The sequence below is a fragment of the Artemia sp. Qi Xiang Cuo genome, chromosome 5 (assembly GCF_049724085.1).
Source record: "Artemia sp. Qi Xiang Cuo chromosome 5, ASM4972408v1, whole genome shotgun sequence".
Classification (NCBI taxonomy): Eukaryota; Metazoa; Arthropoda; class Branchiopoda; order Anostraca; family Artemiidae; genus Artemia; species Artemia sp. Qi Xiang Cuo.
This window is the reverse complement of record NC_142798.1, coordinates 45,071,033-45,091,947: the sequence shown is the minus strand read 5'-3', so window position 1 is coordinate 45,091,947 and position 20,915 is coordinate 45,071,033. Positions and strand designations below refer to the sequence as shown.

Here is a 20,915-nt window from a genome sequence, read left to right as displayed (position 1 = left end):
GACAAGGTGGTTCTGAGAAAATGACAGACGTCCAGTAATAGTAGGAGAAAGATACGAAAAAAAAAATGGTCGAACCATGAGAAAATTTGTAAAGAAATTATTTTTGCACCACTGTGTTCAAAAAAAAATGCTCTACAAGATATCAAAAATTTAAATCTACATCCTATTGCAAAATTCCCTTTTTTTCACGTTTTTTGCGCCTATTTTTTAGATATTTCCAGAATCCGAGAATGAGGAACCGTGAAAAGAAAAGTAGTTTATTGATGGTTTCCATTTTAATAAACGATTGTTTTTGTGATCTTTTATTACACAGAAAAATCACTTTTAATCTTTTATTTATTTTTTTTTTTTTGTTTTTTTTTTTGTTTGAAGAAAAAAAAAAAAAAAATAAAGCGACACACGATCACGTGGTATTTTTCGAAGAGGAGCACGAATTTTCGGTTCATTTTTCTCCACCTGAACAAATAGCCTACCGGCGTTCCGAATCCATTTCTTTTCCTATCTAGCTTTATTGGTGACGACATTTTCAACCAGCTGGAAAGTCCTTTCTGATATTCACTTTCTGTTACACCATGCCTTGATGTTACACTCTTTTCAAAGTTGCTTCAGTCTTGTGCTGAGCCTTGTAGAGCCAACTATCTGCAAAAAAAACTCCTCAGATGGAAAGTATTTTGGAGTCCGAGCAGAAATTTAACACAGGTGCGTTTTTTGTTTGTTTTTCTTGCCGATGCTTTTGTAACGTAACTACTAGGAAGCGGAAAGGGATCGGAGGAAGGAAATATAGAAAGGAAAGAAGACTCTACGCTCGTCCTACCTCTCTTTTCTGACACATTTTTTATATCAGTTTTCTCTAACCAAATACATCATGAAACGGGAAACCTTCGCAGCAAGGCAAGCGTCTTGTTTTTGCCCATGATTGACCTCCCGTCTAGCAACGAATCCTGTCTTTACTCAACCTTGCGCTTTGTAGCTTCGCAAGGCAGAACCTACGGATTCACTGCCGTTCTCACATTTGACCAGCCGCTCTGGTGGAAGTCTATGAAGATCCTCAAGTCCAACACGACGAATGAGCTGAGTAGTATTGCTCTCAAGTTAGGCAGTTTTCATTTGATGATGAGTTTCGTCGGATGCATAGGACACCTCATGCAAGGTTCTGGTCTGTAAGAGGTTCTGGAATTGGTGTACGTGACTGGTGCAGTGCCGCACATTCTTTCTGGAAACGCAATTTCTAGAGCTGTTCGATCTCACATTCTCGTGAGCTCAGCCATATATGCTCATCTCTTCGAAGAAGAGCAAGCGAAGTTGACGTCTCTAGACATGTCTACTGTCTTCACTAACATACTGGAAGGATACCTCCCACCCGAAGATCTCAGTCATGATCCCCAGCTCAAGCAACTTGAAAACTTTCTCAAGCAGAGACGCCAAGACCTGCTGACTCAGAAAACTGCTTTCCGAAGCTCTGGTTTCAGTATCTTGACATGGTTGGGATACTGCTTAAGTTCATACATGCCGAGAGACTAGGCCTGTGGGATTTGCACCTGCAATCTGCAGTAAATATGCTTCCGTTTCTAGCAGCATCTGGACATAACCTCTATGTCAAGTTGGTCTGGATATACAAGCAAGAGATGGCAAAGCTTCAAACTAGTCACTCACCTATCTTTGAAGCATTAGAACAGCGAGGGTACACCATTAGAAGATCAGAGTGACGCTGGGTTGGGCTCTCGGTAGATCTTGTCATCGAGTAGGAGTATATGAGAAATCTGAAAACATCAGGCGGTCTTACAACTGGAGGTGGGATGACAGAACAGTAGAGAGCCATTTGGGTTCTGTCAAGACCAGCATGCCTGGAGATCAACCTCTTGATTCAAAATTTGACAAAAATTGGTTACTCGACAAGTGAGCAGCACCACGACATGAGTTCCAGTAGAAAGGAGCGTGACTTCGACGATACCCAGAAGCTCGTGGCATACTTCAGAGAATCTTCTCCGTTCAGAGGTGACAATCGGCTTAGAAACATTGCCAACAGCATAACTTCTTCCCAAGATGTCAATGTTGACGAGGCCGATGTGGCTGGAAAGTTGATTCTAAGTAATATGACGGGAAAAACCTTGAAAGAGCAAGCCTTCAAGAAAAAAGACCAAGTGACCCTAATGAATGCCAAAAAGGCTGGGTCCTCTGTGGTAGCGCACATAGATCCGGCGCTCCTTTTCCAGTGGTTTATAATAGTAGCCCAACAAACTGACTTCCGAGAAGAATACTTCAAGTACGAACTTTGTACGATTCCTCCTTCTCTTTTCGAAAGCGATGGCCTTATGAGAAAAGCAAATAAGCCAGAGCTTGCAAAAGTGATCTTTCAGGCTTGCGGGATTGAGACTCAGTCACCCTCAAGACCTGCTTCTGCGTGTAACATCGTCTTGGAGGGTGGTTCTCTTCTACATCGAGTTCCATGGAAGGTAGGGTCAACCTTCAAGGTCATCTTTGCTTCATACGTCCATTGCGTACAAGCAAGGTACCCTAGTGCGATCGTTGTGTTTGACAGATATGAAGGTGGTCCAGCAATCAAAGATGCTACTCATATACGTCAAGCAAGGATGGTTGGCCGCCAAGTCTTTTTGACCGAAGAGATGACCTTCTGCATGAAGAAAGAAGAGTTTCTTTCATGTAAGCCAAACAAAGGACGTTTCCTGAAGCTGCTCGGCAACCATTTGGAAGCCGTAGGTTTCCGAATTTTCCACTCGGAAGGAGACGCCGACGTTCTGATTGTAAAAAAAACCGTAGAAGCTGCTAGTCGTACAGACACAATCGTGGTTGCTGATGATACTGACATCTTGGTTCTTCTGATCAGTCGATCAGATTCGCGTTCCGGGCGTTTATATTTATAACCTGAAGCTAAGTTTGGCGGTACAAGTTAAGCTTTGGATATTAGTGAGATGAAGTAGAAGCTAGGAACAGATGTCAGCAATCATATACAGTTCTGTCATGCCGTGCTGGGTTGTGACACAACCTCTCACCTTTACGGAATAGGAAAGGGCAAAGCCGTTCAGCTGCTACTTTCCAATAAGAGTTTCAGGGACAGCGCTGCTATATTTGATGACAAGCTCGAATCGCTTGACGAGAGTGTGGCTCCAAGAGAGTGAGCATTTTTGGTACTGTACGGTTTCCCGAATATTTTAAGTTTTGACACTACAAAAAAGCTAATCTTTCACCGAAAATGGAGCACTGCCACTACTTTCATACACCCGAGAAAGCCGCCACCGACTCAGGCAGCAGCGAAGTATCACTCGCTACGTGTCTACTGCCAAGTTCAAATCTGGCTCGGGAACCCAGTAGACCCTTTACGCCTGGGATGGAAACTGCAGGGTAACGAAGTTTTTGCGCCAATAAAAACAGATCTCCCTACCGCTCCGTCTCAGCTGCTGAAAATTATCAAATGCTCGTGTCGTATTGACGGCTGTGATAGTGAAAAGTGTACCTGTAAGAAAAACGGACTTGAGTGTACTATAGCCTGCCGTACCTGTAAGGGAAGCTCGTGGAACAATTCGAAGTTTCAAGAAGAAGAACTTAGTGAAGAAGAATAACAGTTAACTGTGATGATGAAAAATCTAGTTCCTACATTTTGATGATGTGCAATTTTTATATATTTGAAAAATAAGATAAACGCTTTTCTCTGAACACATTAAGTTAGAACCTACCTTGTCTGATGGTGTTTGGCGCTGAGGTGTTTCGTCATTCCTGTTTATTGTTGTTTAGTCTTTTTTTTTTATAAGCCTTTCCTTTACATAGCCAAATAGGCTACAAGAACGACAAACTTATTCCGTAGAAGAACTTGATAAACGCTGGTAAGTGTTTTTTTCCCCAAAGACACAGTTTTTTTCCCCATTTTTTTTTTTTTTTTTTGCTGATAAATATTTTTCTTTTGGTCAAGTAACGAAATGAGTATCAGAAATGAATTCAGAGCCAAAAGCTGATCTAAAAAGATGTGTAAAAAATTATAGTTTACGTTTTTAATTTTTTTTCCCGGTTTTTGAGAAAATAAATAAAAAAATATTAAAAAGAAACAATTTCACATCGAGCTAGAGATTTATATTTTTGATATGTTGTTAAGCATTTTTTTTCCGGTCCGGATGGTGAAGAAACCATTTCTGTACCAATTTTTTCCTGGTCAAAACTTATTTTTCTCCTACTATAAAAGGTACATTGCCGTATAAAAAAAAATTATCTAAAGCTGAATTAGAAGTGATTTAGTCCCTCAATTCGACTAATTTTGCAAGAGACATGGCCAGAATTTTTACATTCTGAAAAATATCTCAGCTTAAAAAAAGAATTCTTTTGAAATATATTCGTAAGTTGAAATGTAACCATAGAAAAAAAAAGAGCAAGATTCGTTGTCGTGGGAAAGAAAGCCAACACATAATCTTGGAACCAGGAATCGTATCAGAATCGAGTGATCGAGGTGGAATTGGGGTTATAACCAGATACTTCAAAAATTGTAGTAGCGCTAATGAAGTACAGCTACAACCACGGTAAAAGTAAATTTTGGCTTTGAATTCGGAAGAGGATTTCCTTAAATCTGTCACAAAAGTGACAGACACACCAGGTAGTCAATTTTGTTCAATTTTAGGTTTTGAAAATATACACAATTAACTTTACACAAAGAATTTTGTTTAAAGACAATGAAACTAAAGAAGTCACATGAGTTTTTGATGAAATATGACATTATATATATATATATATATATATATATATATATATATATATATATGTATTTCGCACCCGTCTTAAAAAATTGCCTTCAAAATCTTGAATTTTGTCAAACAAAGAGTCCAACGGGTAGGCCTATATTTGTTTATGTGTAAATGTTTCAGTACCCATATTTGTATATTTGTATATGTGTCTCTTTAACTTTCAGAAGTTGAAGATAAAAATACCGCTACTTATGAAATACTGACCTATATGAAACATATCGATTTCAGAAAATTGAAAGACATTAATAGAACTTCAGATATGTAGTTAATATAATTTACAAAAGTTCATGTCATAACTATTGCAATTTTTCTGCTGCATTACTGAAAAAAATTTTTAGCTTCCCATTTTGCTCCTTGGACTCCATCATTTATGAGAGCTCAAATCATTTGCCAAAAAAGTATTAAAAAACACAAAAATTGAAGTGAGCAAAAAAGTTAAGATTTGATAATTGCAACCTTTATTCACGAGCTGGAAAGGGAAGTAAAAAAAAAAAAGACAGAAAGCTTTATTATCTCTGTGCTACCGAGAGAATTCAAGTTTTCACCCTAAATGAGTTGAACTAGCGAAAAAGAAGAAGAGACAATCCCGAGCCCTCAAGGTAAAAGCGTTTTGGAGGGGTTTCACGCTCTATTTTTTTAATATTCGAATAAGTTTCTCCGGTACTGGTGCATTATGCGGGCCCACGAGAGAATTCAAGTTTGGTTAATGCCAATGAAATATAATAAAAAAGGAGGAATATATAATAGTTTAGAAACAAATTTGGGCTATATATTTGCACATTAGGGGTGGGGGGGGGGGGGGGATAAAGTAGATCATATATTAAATACGTAGCCTACCCTAGCCTAGGTACCTTCCCCCCCCCCTAAACTTCAAAAAACGATCGTTTAAATACTATAATTCATTGAGAAACCACGGCTTTGCAATCACATATCTATAGCGGTCTCTTGCAAATAGCCCGTTTGACGGGCTTCGTGACTGGTTTCCTTTATACAGTATATAGCGGTCCCAACATAATGCACCAGTACCCTTTCTCCTCGTAAAATTAAACACAGAAAATTACTGAAAGTAAAGATCAACATTAAAACTTAAAGCAAACAGAAAGTTTTTCGTATATGAGGGGGGGCTGCTCCAACGTCAAGCCTCGCTCGTTACGCTAGAACTTTTTTTTGTGTTTCAGCATTTGCTCCTAAAGAATTGGAACAAATAGTCAAACTTTGACATAGAGAGCGAGAGGTGGAGGAGGGCAAACCTCTCATATACGGAATAATTTCTGTTCATTTTTAGTTTTAATTACGCTCATTACTTTCGGTTGAAAAAACACTCAGAACCAATTAGTGAATCTTAACCTAACTGAGAAAAATAGTATAATTCTATTCTATGAAAAAATTTATCTTTTAAAAGGTTGTCACTTCCCATTTTCCGGATTTTAGGTAAAAAAAAAAAAAAAAAAAAAGAAGCTAAAATAGACCTTTAATTTCAAATCAAGACCCCATAAAGTGTTGAAGCTACTCGGACCCATGGATCAATGTTGCTGAGCAACACCTGTAACTGCGTCTCCGGGATAAAAACACGTGTATGTTAAATTTCACATTTGTCATCTGCCGTGGAAATAAACAACTCCAGAAATCAAATTTCTGTTCTCAGTGCAATACCAGTACCTGTAAACTCAAGACCCTTGGTTACGAACTTCTATATCCACTAGGAAGTCTATATTTGTTTACCTATGCGACGGAACAGAACAGTTGCTTGAGGAAATAGACTGTCACTAAAACAGTTAGTTTATAGATATAGAGACACATCTTAACCACAAAACAAAACAAGACCTAAAATCTAATGGCACTTGCTTCTAGGAGGAAATGCTCTAGGGGCAACGGCCTCGAACCAACTAAAGACGTAACTAAAATCATAGCCGCGAGACCCAGCCATATTTAACTGAGATTTGCTGGATGCTGATGACAATTTTATAGTCCATACTACACAGAGGCCGGGTCGAAAATTGACGTCTGAAACGACTTAACTATCAACCACGTTTGTCCAAATTCCGCCTGCCCACCTAGAAATTAAAATACAGACAAAACATTTTGAAACCATATCCTCCCTAAACCCAAAGGTAAAATCATGCACAAATCCTCAAAAGACGTAACTATGCACCTAGCTCTTGTTTCCTATCAAGAAATGGTTAGGACTCAATGTCCATCTCTGGCAGATGTAGTGTTGACAAAACTTAGAGAGCACTAATCCTTCTCTCCCACAGAGTTCGAGTCGGTACACGACACCGAAAGATTTAACTAGGAGATCAACTGTTATTTAAGAGTAAGTTCAGTTGAGGTTCAAGCCACCTTTTTGATAGATACTGTAATAATGTAACGGGATCTCTCTACCTCAGGGAGACTAGATTAGCCCCGGACAACAGAAGGACCTGAAAGGGCAACAGTTGTAACCTGTAATTCATTTTTGTTGAGATCCAATAGGAACTTATGTAAGACGCCCTAGTCAGAATAATTCGGACCCCTTCAAGCCACAACGTCGAAATTAGCTCGAACTTTCCATTAAACTTTGTTAAGATTTGAAGTCCCTATCTCCTTCGTCAGAGGTAAGACCTTATCTCTTATTTCCCACCAAGTTTGGATGAGATCTGATTGTCAGCTCTGGCAAAGGCCAGATCGTGTCCTGACACTCAAAAGGCAAAATTAGGACACTTACTCTTGCTTCCTAAGGGATGGGTTAGCGTCTGGCAGTTTTAGTAGATTTTTGATGAAATGAATTGATCCATAGATAATTTCGGAGACCACACTGCTTTTCCATGACGATAAAATAAAAGTTCAAAATAGGGATAAAATCCTTTTTAATAGACAGTATATAGAAATTCATAAAAAAAAATACCAGATATTTCGGTCAAATATACAGTGACCGTCATCAGTAGTCAAACTAAACTAAAACAATTTAAAACAAAGGTTTATATACGAAATCAAAAAAAACTACGTATTGTTTAATTCTCTAATTCTTTTCAAAGCAAAGGCGGAAGCTAGCCTCTTTGACCTTCTTGGATTCGATTCATTAGCGTTCTCTTCAAAGGCGTACTCTTCTACTAATATCATAAACCATATCTTGTCTACGTGTCGGAACTGTTACCTGTGTAAAAATTATGTGATAATAGACAGTGAAATTACCGAAAAAAAATAAAAAGGGCATTAATAGAAAATATCACTAACGAATATAAAGATGAATCGATGAAAAACAAAGTGCAAGCAAACTTTACTACCAATGATCAAACAGTTAATGAACTAAATAATAGCAAAGATAAAACGCATATTGAACCTGTCGGTGACACGCCAGTAAAAATTGTGTATGACTCAAAATGGATTAATGATTATTCTACTGATTACGAACTAAGAGAAGACAATAGCTACAATATCAAGAGAGAACATGGTGAACTATTTTATGGAGCAGATTCAAAATGTTCAAAGTTGTTCAATGATATTAATAATGTATAATAATATATTTTTTTGTATTAATATTCTACATATACATTATTCCATTAAAAATATATTATGCATTACATTGTTACGTGTTCATTATTTTTGAGTATGCTAGCATATCAAACGTTTAGAATGTCTATTAAAACATCGGAGATGTAAGAAAAGGAATTTTCATGCATCATATGTCAGATAGATAGGTTAACATGGACAAAATCTAAGTATCAGAACGAAAAATTTCTTTATCAATGTCTTTTGACAGATACTTTTGATAACACTGATAAAATTTAAGTATCAGAGCGAACAAGTTCTTTATGAACATTTTTTATCGATATCATTTGTCGGATACGTCGGATAACATTGACAAAATCTATGTATTAGAATGAATAAATTCTTTATCAACTTCTTTTGTCAGATAGGTTGAGATAAAATTGATAAAATCTAAGTATCAGAGCGAATAGATTCTTTATTAACATCAGTTGCCGGAAATGTCAGTTAACATTATCAGAACCTAAGTGTCAGAGTGATTAAATTCTCTATCAACACGTATTGTCAGATACATGGGATAACATTGACAAAATCTAAGTATCAGAAGGAATAATTTTTTTCTATCAGCATCTTTGTCGGATAAATCGGATAAAATTGACAAAACCTAAGTATCAGCTTGAATAATTTCTTTATCAATATCATTTGACCGATACGTGTGATAGTATCAGGGTGAATAAATTCTTTATCATCGTCTTTTGTCAGATATGATTGATAAAAATTAAAAAATCTAAATATCAGAGTCAATAAATTCTTTTGTAATGTCTTTTGACAGAAACGTTTGATAGCACTGACCAAATCAAAGTACCATAGTGAATAAATTCCTTATCAAATTCTTTTGTCGGATATATCAGATAACACTCACGAAATCTAAGTATCAGAGTGAATAAATTTTTTATCATCATCCTTTGTCAGATATGGTTAATAAAATTGAGAAAATCTAAGTATCAGAGTGAATAAATTCTTTCTACCCTATTTATTGAGAAATTCTCTTCTACCCTTGACTCTGCCTGCCCCTTTTCGAAAAAGCGCTCCAGGTATGCGACCCCGAAAAAGCCTTGGATCACCCAAGGTTTACTAACCTGTATTAAACACAAAAATATGCTATTCAGGCAATATATTGGTAATCTGATGTATTTGGTACGAAATTAAAGAATTATAAAAACACTCTGACAACCCTGCTCAGGAAAGCTAAACAGGCTTACTACCATAAGCAGTTTCAAGAAGCAGAAGGATCGCCAAAGAACACATGGACACTGATAAGTGAATGCCTGAATAAAAAAAACTAATACGTTTCCTGAGACCATAACCAAGCCTGATGGAACATATTCAACATCCCAGCAAGAAGTAGCCCACGCGTGAAATGAATTTTTCGCAAGCATTGGAGAAGCAACCGTAGAGGAAGCTTATGGCCTTTCACCTGTCGTCACGGATAATTACAAAAAAATACCTACCTTCGCCATCTTGCTCCTCTATGTTTCTGTCGCCAGTCACTGAGGACGGACTGCTGAAGATTGTTCAAGCCACGAAAAACGGTCACTCCGAAGGTCCAGATGGGTCGTCAAATTACCTCATAAAGAAGACCATCGATTGCTATGTCGGCGTTATCGCACACATCGTCCGTTATTCATTTATAGATGGCATCTTTCCTACTGTCTTCAAGTCGGTGAAGTTTATACCCCTCCACAAAGGAAACGACCCCAAGCTACCTTCAAACTATCGCCCTATATCTATTCTCTCTGCTTTTTCGAAAATTATGGAGCGTTGCATCTAAAACAGACTGATGAATTATCTGACTAGGTCTAACTTCTTCAACAAGCATCAGTTTGGATTTAGGCCTAGGCACTCAACCGAACATTCTATATTGGTTTTGCTACAGTTTTTGAATGATGCGATGGACCGTGACGCGATACCAGCTACAATATTTGTGGAAGTAAAAAAAGCGTCTGACACGATTTGTCATCTGATTCTTCTGGATAAGCTTGACAACTGCGGAATAAGAGGTAATGCTCTCTTACTCATCCAGTCTTACCTCAGTGGTCGGAATCAATTTGTGAAAGGAGGTGCAGTAAGTTCGCTAAAAACGTCATGTTCTGAAAAGGTAGGAGTACCACAAGGTTCAATTATTGAACCACTACTATTTTTAATATACGCCAATGACTTTCTGGACACTATCACCGATGATGGACTTGCTCTACTATTCGCAGACAACACGGCTAATTCAGTCACAGGTACAGATGAATCATCCGTCAGAGAAAACCTGTTTTGGTCTAAAGAAGCAATTGCAGTGGTTTGCTGACAACCTCATGGTGTTAAATTCTTCGAAGACCCATTTTATCCTCCTCTCTCGAATTTCACATGCCGTACCGTCGATTTCTCAAATATCTGTCCGTTTTAAGGGAGAACTAGTTACCATTACCAGGAGCTAACAGTTGTAAGTATCCAGGGCTAACAGTTGATGAAAATTTATCTTGGAAACTTCATCTTGATAGGCTAAGGATACAGCTAGGAAGGAATGTGGGGTTACTGCGGTATCTAAAATTCCACCTCCCTTTCCCTGCTCTTAAGTCAGTTTATTATTCTTTAATCTATTATTATCTTAATTATTTTCCGATTCCTAATTTAAATACTTTCAAATCTCTAATTAAGCCCCTTCAACGTCTTCAAACCCTTCGTACATTAAAAGCACTCCTTCCTTCCCCATCTCCCTCCCCGATAAATCCCCTAATAAGAGCCTTTATACGTTTTTAAGAATATTGCCAGTTGACCAAGTCCTTCCTGTACATTGTGTCCTTTTCAGACTAAAACAAATAAAAAAATTATTACCATTGGCTTTAAATTCTAGTAACTTCTCTTTAGTTTCTTCTGTCCAGAATAAATATTGTTTAAGAAGAAGTTCAGCCAAATTACCTTGCCCTAGAATTCGAACTGAAAGATTCAGATTTTCTCCTAAAAATTTAATAACAAAGTTCTGGAATATTTATGAAAGTAATATAGATTTGCATTTTTCTATTCCAGTTTCTAAAGCTAAATTCAGACTATATCTAACAAGTAATTAAAGATAATTATTTATTTATTTAAAGTCATGTAGGCCGGTGCTATTGTTGATAAAAATTTAATTATGTGGTAATATATTGATTTGAGGTGTGGGCTTTGGGTTCAGTGTGGTGATTTATTTTTCTTCCGAGTATATCTAATGTATTATTATTTCTTTTCATCATTTGTTATTATTTTTTTAGGTGCCTGTTTTCGAGTATAACTCACTGTTTAGGCACCCTCTGTAAATATTTTCTTTTCCCTTTATTCATATTGTACAAGTGTTATTTTGTCTTGGAGTGATTTAATGAGAAATTAAAAGAACTTGAACTATCAGACAAAGGAAGTTGATTAAGAATTTATTCACTCTAATACATAGATTTTGACAGTGTTATCAAACGTATCCGACGAAAGATGTTGATAAATAATTTATTCAATATGATACTTAGATTTAGTCAATTTTATCCGATGTATCTGAAAAAAATGTTGATAGAAAAAATTTATTCACTCTTATACTTAGATTTTGTTAATGTTATCCCATGTGTATGACAATAGATGTTGATACAGAACTTCATCGCTCATACACTTAGGTTTTAACAATGTTAACCGACATATCCGGCAAAGGATGTTGATATATAATCTATTCATCTGATACTTAGATTTTATCAATTTTATCCTGACACATCCGACAAAAGATGTTGATGAAGAATTTATTCATTCTGATACTTAGATTTTGTGCATTTTAACCGATCTATCCGACATATGATGTATAAAATTCCTTTTCTTACATCTCCGATTTTTTAATAGACTTTCTAAACGTTTGATATGCTAGCATACTCTAAAAATAATGAACACATAACAAAGCAATGCATAGTATACTTTTAATGAAAAAATGTCATGCAGAATATTAATACAAAAAATATATTATTATGCATTATTAATATCATTGAACAACTTCGTACATTTTAAATCTGTTCCATAAAATAATTCATCATGTTCTCTTTTGATACTATGGTTACTCTCTTCTCTTGGTTCGTAACCAGTAGAATAATCATTATTCCATTTTGAGTCATGCACTATTTTTACTGGGGGAGGGGGCATCCACATGTTCAATATGCATTTCATCTTTGCTACTATTTGGTTCACTGAGTGTTTGATGAATGGTAGTAATAATGCTCACTTGTGCTTTGTTTTTCATCGATTCATCTTTATATTCCATGGTGATATTTTCTACTAATGTCCTTTTTATTTTTCACTGTCTATTACCACATTATTTTTACACAGGTAACAGTTCCGGCACGTAGACAAGATATCGTTTATGATATTAGTAGAAAAGTATGCCTTTCTTTTCCTCTTTGCTTTCATTTGAATGTTAATACCCAAGAGCTTACGATATGGTTTAACACTGGGTAACATGTTACCACAAGCACTAGTAAGAAGATGCACCTCTTCACCAACTATTATTTTTATGTTGGCATTCTCTTTGAGTGCAATAATCTCCGGAGATCTCAATCTCGCATATCCACCATCATAGGAGTTGAATTTTTTTGGTACTCCAAAGAAATTTAATTCCTTAATGTTATGACAATGAACACATACCTTTCCGATAGTGCTACCACTTGTACTTGTTTCATAGTTCAAATACTCCTCCTTATCAGCATTCAATGATACAATAACGCTATCATGTTAACACACTTTCTTATAATGCTTCATCATCACTTTTTTAAAGATATGATTAAGGTGTTAATCCTTCCACAGCGTAAAAGTTACTGATTTAATACAAGCAATAAACTAGATGGTGTCGATAACCTGCCATAGAGTACCAGTGGGAAAGCCGCGTCGTGTCTATGAACAAGCATAGAGTACGATTGGTACAGCCGCAAGCATATTTCACGTCATTTTAAGATACGTAAAAAAAGTTGAATAATTTTTTAAGTCCAAAAAATTCAGATAAAAAAAAGAAAGAAGTGCTACTACAAACATTATTTTTCTAATAGTAAGTCACTACTAACATATATATATGATCCTCATTTTGAGTTCGGGAAATATTAAATGTGACTTTTATATGTTTTAAGTATGTTTCATGTAATTACAAGACATGTAAAAAAAAGTTGAAAAAAATACCAGGTTAAAAAAAATGAGAGGGAGGTGCCCAAAAAGTTGGAGAGGTGGCCTCTTGGAGGTTGGGGATAGGGAACCCTTGGAGCTTGAGGTCCTTGGTGGTTAGGGTCATTGATGGTTGCGGTCCTTGATGGTTCAAACCCATAATCATCTCACTAGTTGATTTCTAAGGATTTCTAAGGATTATTCTGAATTTCTATATTAAAATTCATTTCTGAGCATCTACATCTCTATCACTCTCAACTTCTTAGCATACTCCAATGCTAAGGCATATATTATATTGATAACACTACTCAAATGGTACTTATGTATTATACAGAACACACCCGAAAAGTAAAGCTAGGTCAACTCACAAGGTCATCTTGGCGTCTACGACTCTATTACTTTCTATTACTTAATTCCTTACTGTTATGACAATGCACACATACCTTTCCAATAGTGCTACCACTTGTACTTGTTTCATAGTTCAAATACTCCTCCTTGTCAGCATTCAATGCTACAATAACACTATCATGTGAACCCACTTTCTTATAATGCTTCATCTTCACTTTCTTAAAGATATGACTAAGGTGTTTATCCTTCCACTGCGTAAAAATTACTGATTTAATACATGCAATAAACTAGGTAGTGTCGATAACCTGCCATAGAGTACCACTTGGAAAGCCGCGTCGTGTCTATGAGCAAGCATAGAGTACGATTGGTACAGCCGCAAGCTTATTTAATGTTATTTTAAGTTAGGTAAAAAAAAGTTGAATAATGATTTCTAAGGATTGTTCTGAATTTCTTTATTAAAATTCATTTCTGAGCATCTACATCTCTATCACTCTCAACTTCTTAGCATACTCCAATGCTAAGGCATATATTATATTGATAACACTACTCAAATGGTACTTATGTATTATACAGAACACACCCAAGAAGTAAAGCTAGGTCAACTCACAAGGTCATATTTGCGACTTCGACTCTATTACTTTCAACTTTTTAGCATATCCCAATGCTAAAGCATATTTTATATTGGCAACACTGCTCGAATGGTAGTTATGTATTATACAGGACACAGCCAATAAATAAAGCTAAGCCAAGTCCCGTGATCACCTTGTCAGCAGTAACCGTTTCCATATATTGATAGTAATGATCTTGTTCTAAATTTATATTAAATTGCTTAAGTGTTAGCACCCCCTCAGACTTATCTTAACCGATAAGTAAAGCTAAGTCAAGTCCCATAATCACCTTTACAGCAGTAATTGTTTCCATAGACTGATACCATTGACGTTATTCCAAATTAATATTAAGTTGCGTAAGAGTTAGCACCCCCTCAGACTTACCCTAACTGGTAAGTAAAGCTAAGGCAAGTCCCATGATCACCTTGTCACTAGTAACTGTTTCCATATATTGATACCATTGATTTTATTCCAAATTTATGTTAAGGTGCGTATGAGTTACCACCCCCCTCAGACTTACCTTAACTGGTAAGCAGTTTAACTGTTTCAGCAATTTCATGTACTCCAATTAAAAATATCATCCAACTCTGTTTCACCCCTATTATTAAATCACCAATTAAGATCATTCAGAGCAGAGTTATGCAAATGATATACCTTTTTCGAAAATTGAGTTAGCTTTTACGCAAATGATATAACTTTCAAGTTGAAACAAATGTGACTGTACCATACCATTCATCGTTCTGTAATTACACATGAAGCATTCTTAACCAAACCTGATGAGATGCAAGATGCCTTTAAGCTAGAGGTTATTAATCTCTTTGACAAGTTTTGACTTAGAAACATGTCCGACTTGGCTGTATCGCTATTAGAAATATTATTTTAAAGTAAAAAAAACTTTGGTCCAGAAAATGGGTGTTGCCTCAGAAACCTGTCTATTCGCTTTATACAATCTCGTCTCTGAATATCCAGTTCCAAATATAAGATGTTTGGTCGCTTTATACGTCCACAATATAGTGTTTGTCCGTATTATGCAATGACACGTGAAATATATATATAACACACTACTAGCTTCCACATTTGCTTTGAAAAGAATTAGAGAATTAAACAATATGTAGTTTTATTTGATTTCGTATATAAACCTTTTACTACTGATGATGGTCACTGTACATGTGACCAAAATATCTGGTATTTTTTGTGAATTGAGCCCCTCCCCCAATATAGGTCAGATCGGTATGAGTCCCTTAGCAACAAGACGAGGACAGTTGTTCTTAACTTCAAAAAAGTTGATTGATATCCGACAACTTTTTCTAGTAAATGTTCTGATTTACATAAATTTAGGGATACGAACCCAAAAAAGGTCACTTACGACCAGGTTTGTAAAGATCCGAAAATCTTTCCTAGAGGATCTAGTGATGGTTGAGATCTGACAAAACCTACTAGCAGATATGCAAATAACAGGATTTTAAAAATATCGTTTCCTTTCCCCACTTATGCGTCAAAGCAGCGCTGAGATTGTTTTGGTCCACTTGCGGACCTAGATTTTACACGTAACAAAGAAATTATACAATAGTCACAACTTGGGATTTCTGCGTTGCCCATTCCAGTGTGATACCCTAGAAACGTAGAAGAGATGAACAGTTAATGACATGTTTACGCGAGACCGACATTATCTTATCCCTTCAATGTTTAACATCAGGGCTAGGAGAGCTTCATTTTGTTTCTTGTTTACATTATTTAATATGGTAGAAGAAAACATTTTTTTTAATTCTGCAAAATTACTTGAAATTTGTAACATTTTGGAGGAACTTTTCTTCTCCATTCCACAGTTCATATACCCCCTCCCATCCAAAAAAATAATAGTAATAAATAAATCGAATCTCCATATATTCGCTTTACAGAACTACAGACCCCTAGTCACGATTAAAACAAAAAGGACAAAAACAAACAGTAAAACTACCAAAACAGTAGTGTTGCTCTGCAGCAAAATTAAGGCAAAGGATACAATTGTTTTAATACCGTATATCTGTCTTAACGAGGGAGAGATTTATTTAGAGAGAAATCTAATGACAAAAACAAAACAGAACAAAAGGAACTGAGATATTCTTTCTATAAAAAGTATCTTAAAAAGAACGTTACGTCAAGAAATGTTCATCACATGCCCACTCCAAATGTAAAATATTAGTCTCCAGCAAGATTCCCCCTTTTAAGGGAGGAAATAAGCAATCAGCAAGATATTTCATATGCCAGTCCACTGTGATGCAAAATGCGGAATAAAATATGTAACTAGGCAGGTCGTCCAAAACAATGGTAGCATTTTTGTGATAGAAGAAGCACTACTTGGAGTAAAATAAAATATTAGTGCAAAACAAAGATTACAGATCAAAATAGTACAGAATGGTTGTTGCAAGAATTACTTATAAATATTTGAAATAGAAATCAGCCAATGTGATAATTTTTTACAGAGCTTTTGAATCAATCAAGTATTTGTAAACTGCTCTATATCCGTCACAAAATCTTCCTTGGTGACGTCACGACCTTTCAATCTAAGTAGAGTTCTTCTAATCTATGTATTTATCCACCTCTGAGACCTAAGATTTATCCCCTGCCGCTTTAAACTCAGCTCGCCCAACCGATTTGTCGAATTGATTTTCCAGTATCTCATCTGTTTCCCAAGATACTCAAGAATACTTAATACTTCCAAAATGCAACAGGTTCACTTGTATCGGTCGTCCAAGTTGTTAGAGCCTGGAGCCTTCAGAATAAAAACTATTTTGGCCGTATCTCCAAGCCTAAAACCGTCGTTGTAAAATAATTCGTCATTAACTAGAGTTCAGGTGCCTGAAACACAGTTTCTATTTTTTTTTTTTTTTTTTTTTTTTTTTTTTTTATCAAATTAACGGGTGACAAAACTTCGTCTTCAGGCTAAGTGCAAAGGAAGCTTGGCTTTAATTATTACAACTGCTGCCTGCCAAGGATCTTTTTTTTAGCTCCAATTCTCTGATGATCTTATAATTGCTACTCGCCCTTTCGACCCACTGATACTTGCTTAGAAGGTCTACCTGAGGAGCCAACAAAAGTAGATCTGACAAAAATTGGCTTGAGAAAAAAACGAAAGGTGAAACTCTAATCCCTTTACCACCCTAAAGTGCAGAAATAATCAGTGGAGCAAATGTCACAACGATAAGCAATTTTCTTATCTCGGTTCGATTGTGTTGAACATTGGCTGTGCTGCTGTAAAAACAGCAAGTTGTAACTGTTTTGCTTTACGCAGTGGACGCCTCTCCATTAATTATTTTTCCACTGGCGTCAAACGTCACAAAACATTAGGCAAATGAAACATTTCTTTTGAGGAACTTAGCCGGTATGATTTCTTTACTAGGGAAAGGCCGTTCTCCCTTGGATTTTAAGTACCATTCTTCCATCAAATTACCAAATCAGCCAAAGGAAGCAGAGGGTGACACAAAAACATTGACACTCCCAAATTTGATACTTTCCTTACTTTTCAGATAATAGTCATGATTGCGAGAAATTCAAAACGTAATATCGCACAAGCCTTTACTTCCTATGATATGGGCTTTAAAAGCTGAAGATTCTATAAGAATGTTTCAGTTGTCACTGCGAAAAGCAAAAAAACTATAAAATCTAATGTAGTTCAATCTCTCTAATACCTCTTTAGGTTTTATATATATAGTTGGGAACCAAACAGAACAAGTTTATTTGTACCTCTCTCGGGCGTTATTTTTTCAACAGTTAAATCGACTAAACGCGACTTCCAAACAGCTCACCGATGCTGAAAAAAAAAAAATCAACGCCTGAGATAAGAAATAAGCCCATGCCACTTTGAAAGAGATTTTTAAAGTTGATACCAAATTCGTTTTCACAATCTGATTCGATTAATATTACTGCATGGGGAAAACAATTCCTCGCTTTTTTCCGATGATACTACTCCAGTTGAAGCTACTAATAAACATGGTATCTCCCCCATATGTCCAAACTTGACCACTGGAAAAGCTTTGTTATTGTTACACATTCAGCTGTGCAAACCCAAATTCGTCTAATAAAACATGGTAAAGCCCAAGGAGCCAACGGGGTTCAAGCTGATCACCTTCTATGCACTATATTCTGTTTTTACACCATATTTATTACCATTATTTCAGGCTTGTGTTGCCGAGCAATAGATTCCGACTGCCCTTTCGGATGGTCTCGTTACCTGTGTTTTAAAGAAACCCTAAAATCCAAAGCCTTGTGAATCTTATGGACCTATTAAAGTCTGCTCTATTTTTGGCATGCCTTTTGAAAAGCTAATTTTGAAAGAAATCAGCACAAAGTGCAACCATGGAGACAACCAGTTCGGGTTTCCCAAAGGTCTGGGCATACAAAATGCAGACGCAACTTTTTTGGGTATTTTAGACCGCATTTAGATAATGAAAGATTATATTTGTGAGTGCGATCGGCATTTCAAAAGCTTTCGACTCCATAATACATTCGCAGGCTGTACCTAACCTACTGATAAGCAGAATCAACCCTTTCCTTTGTGGTCTCTCAATGTATTTTTATGGAAATGCGTCCATATGGGTGTGGCTAGCTAGCCAGCTTAGCAACATCATTGCTGTTCTGAAAGGTTTGTAACAAGACTCTGTGCTTAGCCCAACTCTTTTCAATAATGCCACCCGAACCGTCACTAGAAATATTCCTCGATATTTGATTAAGCTCATGTTGATATTTCCCACCTTTGCAACGCAGACAACAAGCTTCTGATATTAGACGATCTCCAAGCTCTCCTAAATGCGATAGATATAGTTTAATCTGGTTTTTAATGAGACCAGTCGCCAATTAACCTCCTTGAAATTGAGTTTGTACTCTACAGTTCGTCTCAGCAATCTCTTGAAACTATCGAAGTTTGCCCAGCAACTATTTCCGCACCGTTTTCTCTTAAATGCTTAGGTCTCTCGTCTGGCTTACAAAACTAAAACACTTGCTATCTAAGCGATGAAAGAAAAGCCGAGAAAATTTATGAGCTGCTTGCCCGAGTTTAAGGCCAGCACAGGACGACCTTGGGAAGAATTTTCAACGCCATTTTCTCCTCATGTGTCTTATTTCTGGTCCACTTGAGTTTTTTGACATTATCTGAGCAGAAAAAATTTCAACCAAAATTCTTCCGATCCTGCAGATATTTTGTTCAGCTACCGCTTTCGACTTGTAGCCACTGCATTTCAATAGATATGGCATTCATTTTTTCCCCTCAAAAATGGACCAACTTGTGGACAGATTCCTTAAGCGTCGCGAAAGTATCGTAGAATTTCCTCTCAACTGTGTAGTTTAAGTATGTCTGCGGATTTGAGTTGTTACTTTTCTATTTAATTTTTTTTTTGTTAATGCTTTCATTTTTTTTTTTTTTTTTTTTACTCCTCTAAATTCATTCATGTTTTGTACAGAGTTGAAATACACTACGTTATTATTGTTATATTTTAGATGAAAATAACAAATAGAGCATAAATAGAAGCCAACATTTGCTTTTCCGATAATTTAAGAAATTGCCAAATATCTTACTAACCTCCCATTGTTGGCTACAGAACTTCTATTTTAATGAGATGGTTATCGAACCAAAGAAAGAATTGTTAAGCTACAAATTGATCAAACAAGAATGTCGCTTAAAGGTCAGAAAAAAATAGTCTCTCCAAAAGTTTCCTGAGAAGTCTATTTAGAAATAAAGCAAACACATCTCGGAAAACATTGATTTGAATTCACAATGAGGTTAATTTGACGCATGAATAGCTAGTCCAAACCTTTACAAATTATTTAACTGAATAAGGCACGAGACTAAATTCAAATATACTTCAGGAATTAAAAGAAAAAAGAGGGAAAAACACATTTGTTTGTAAAACTCAAAGGAACCTTTACTAGGAGTCGCTAAATTGAAATTGGGCAAGAGGATAGGCATGTACGGAAGAATATAGAGGAGAACCATGAAATCAAAAGAAGTTGCTAGTTTTAAAATACTATCAGGTGATTTCATATAACTTGCCTTTTTCTTTTTTGACGAGCTTTTTTGGGCGTTCCATTCCTAAAAACACGTCAATGTTATAGAACTTTTCCCATAAATTTCAGAACTTTTCCTACAACTCACATGCATTTTGTTTGCTTGTTTGTCGTTATGCTGTTTTTTTTTTTTTTTTTTTTTTAATGAAGGTCATCGATCCCCAAGATGTTGCCACACAGCTCCAGGGGCAAGGCCTCTCAAATTATAAAAACTGGCAATTTTTCACATTTAGACTTTAGTAGGTGTGCATGGTACACCTTTTTTGAACGCCTAGGTGGTAACCAAAAGGAGACAATATTTAAAAAAAATTAGATTTTTTGCCAAAAAGACATAAGTGCCAAAAATTGCTTGAATAAATTTCTGATGTCCAATCGGCTTGAAACTTAAACTTAAAACTTAGAACTTAAAAAAGGTTGATATTTGCAGGATGTGTACCTTGGGCCAAAAAGACCTCAAAGCGCAAGAATGTTTCAGGTAAAAAGGGTTGTTTAAATCCATGAAATGTACAGC

General features: G+C 36.1%; 1 protein-coding gene across 1 annotated transcript in view; it reads right to left on the bottom strand.

The window, feature by feature from the left end:
• pelo (pelota mRNA surveillance and ribosome rescue factor) overlaps positions 1-20,915 on the bottom strand; it is a 495,594-nt gene that overhangs the window by 454,487 nt on the left and 20,192 nt on the right. The window lies entirely within an intron of this gene.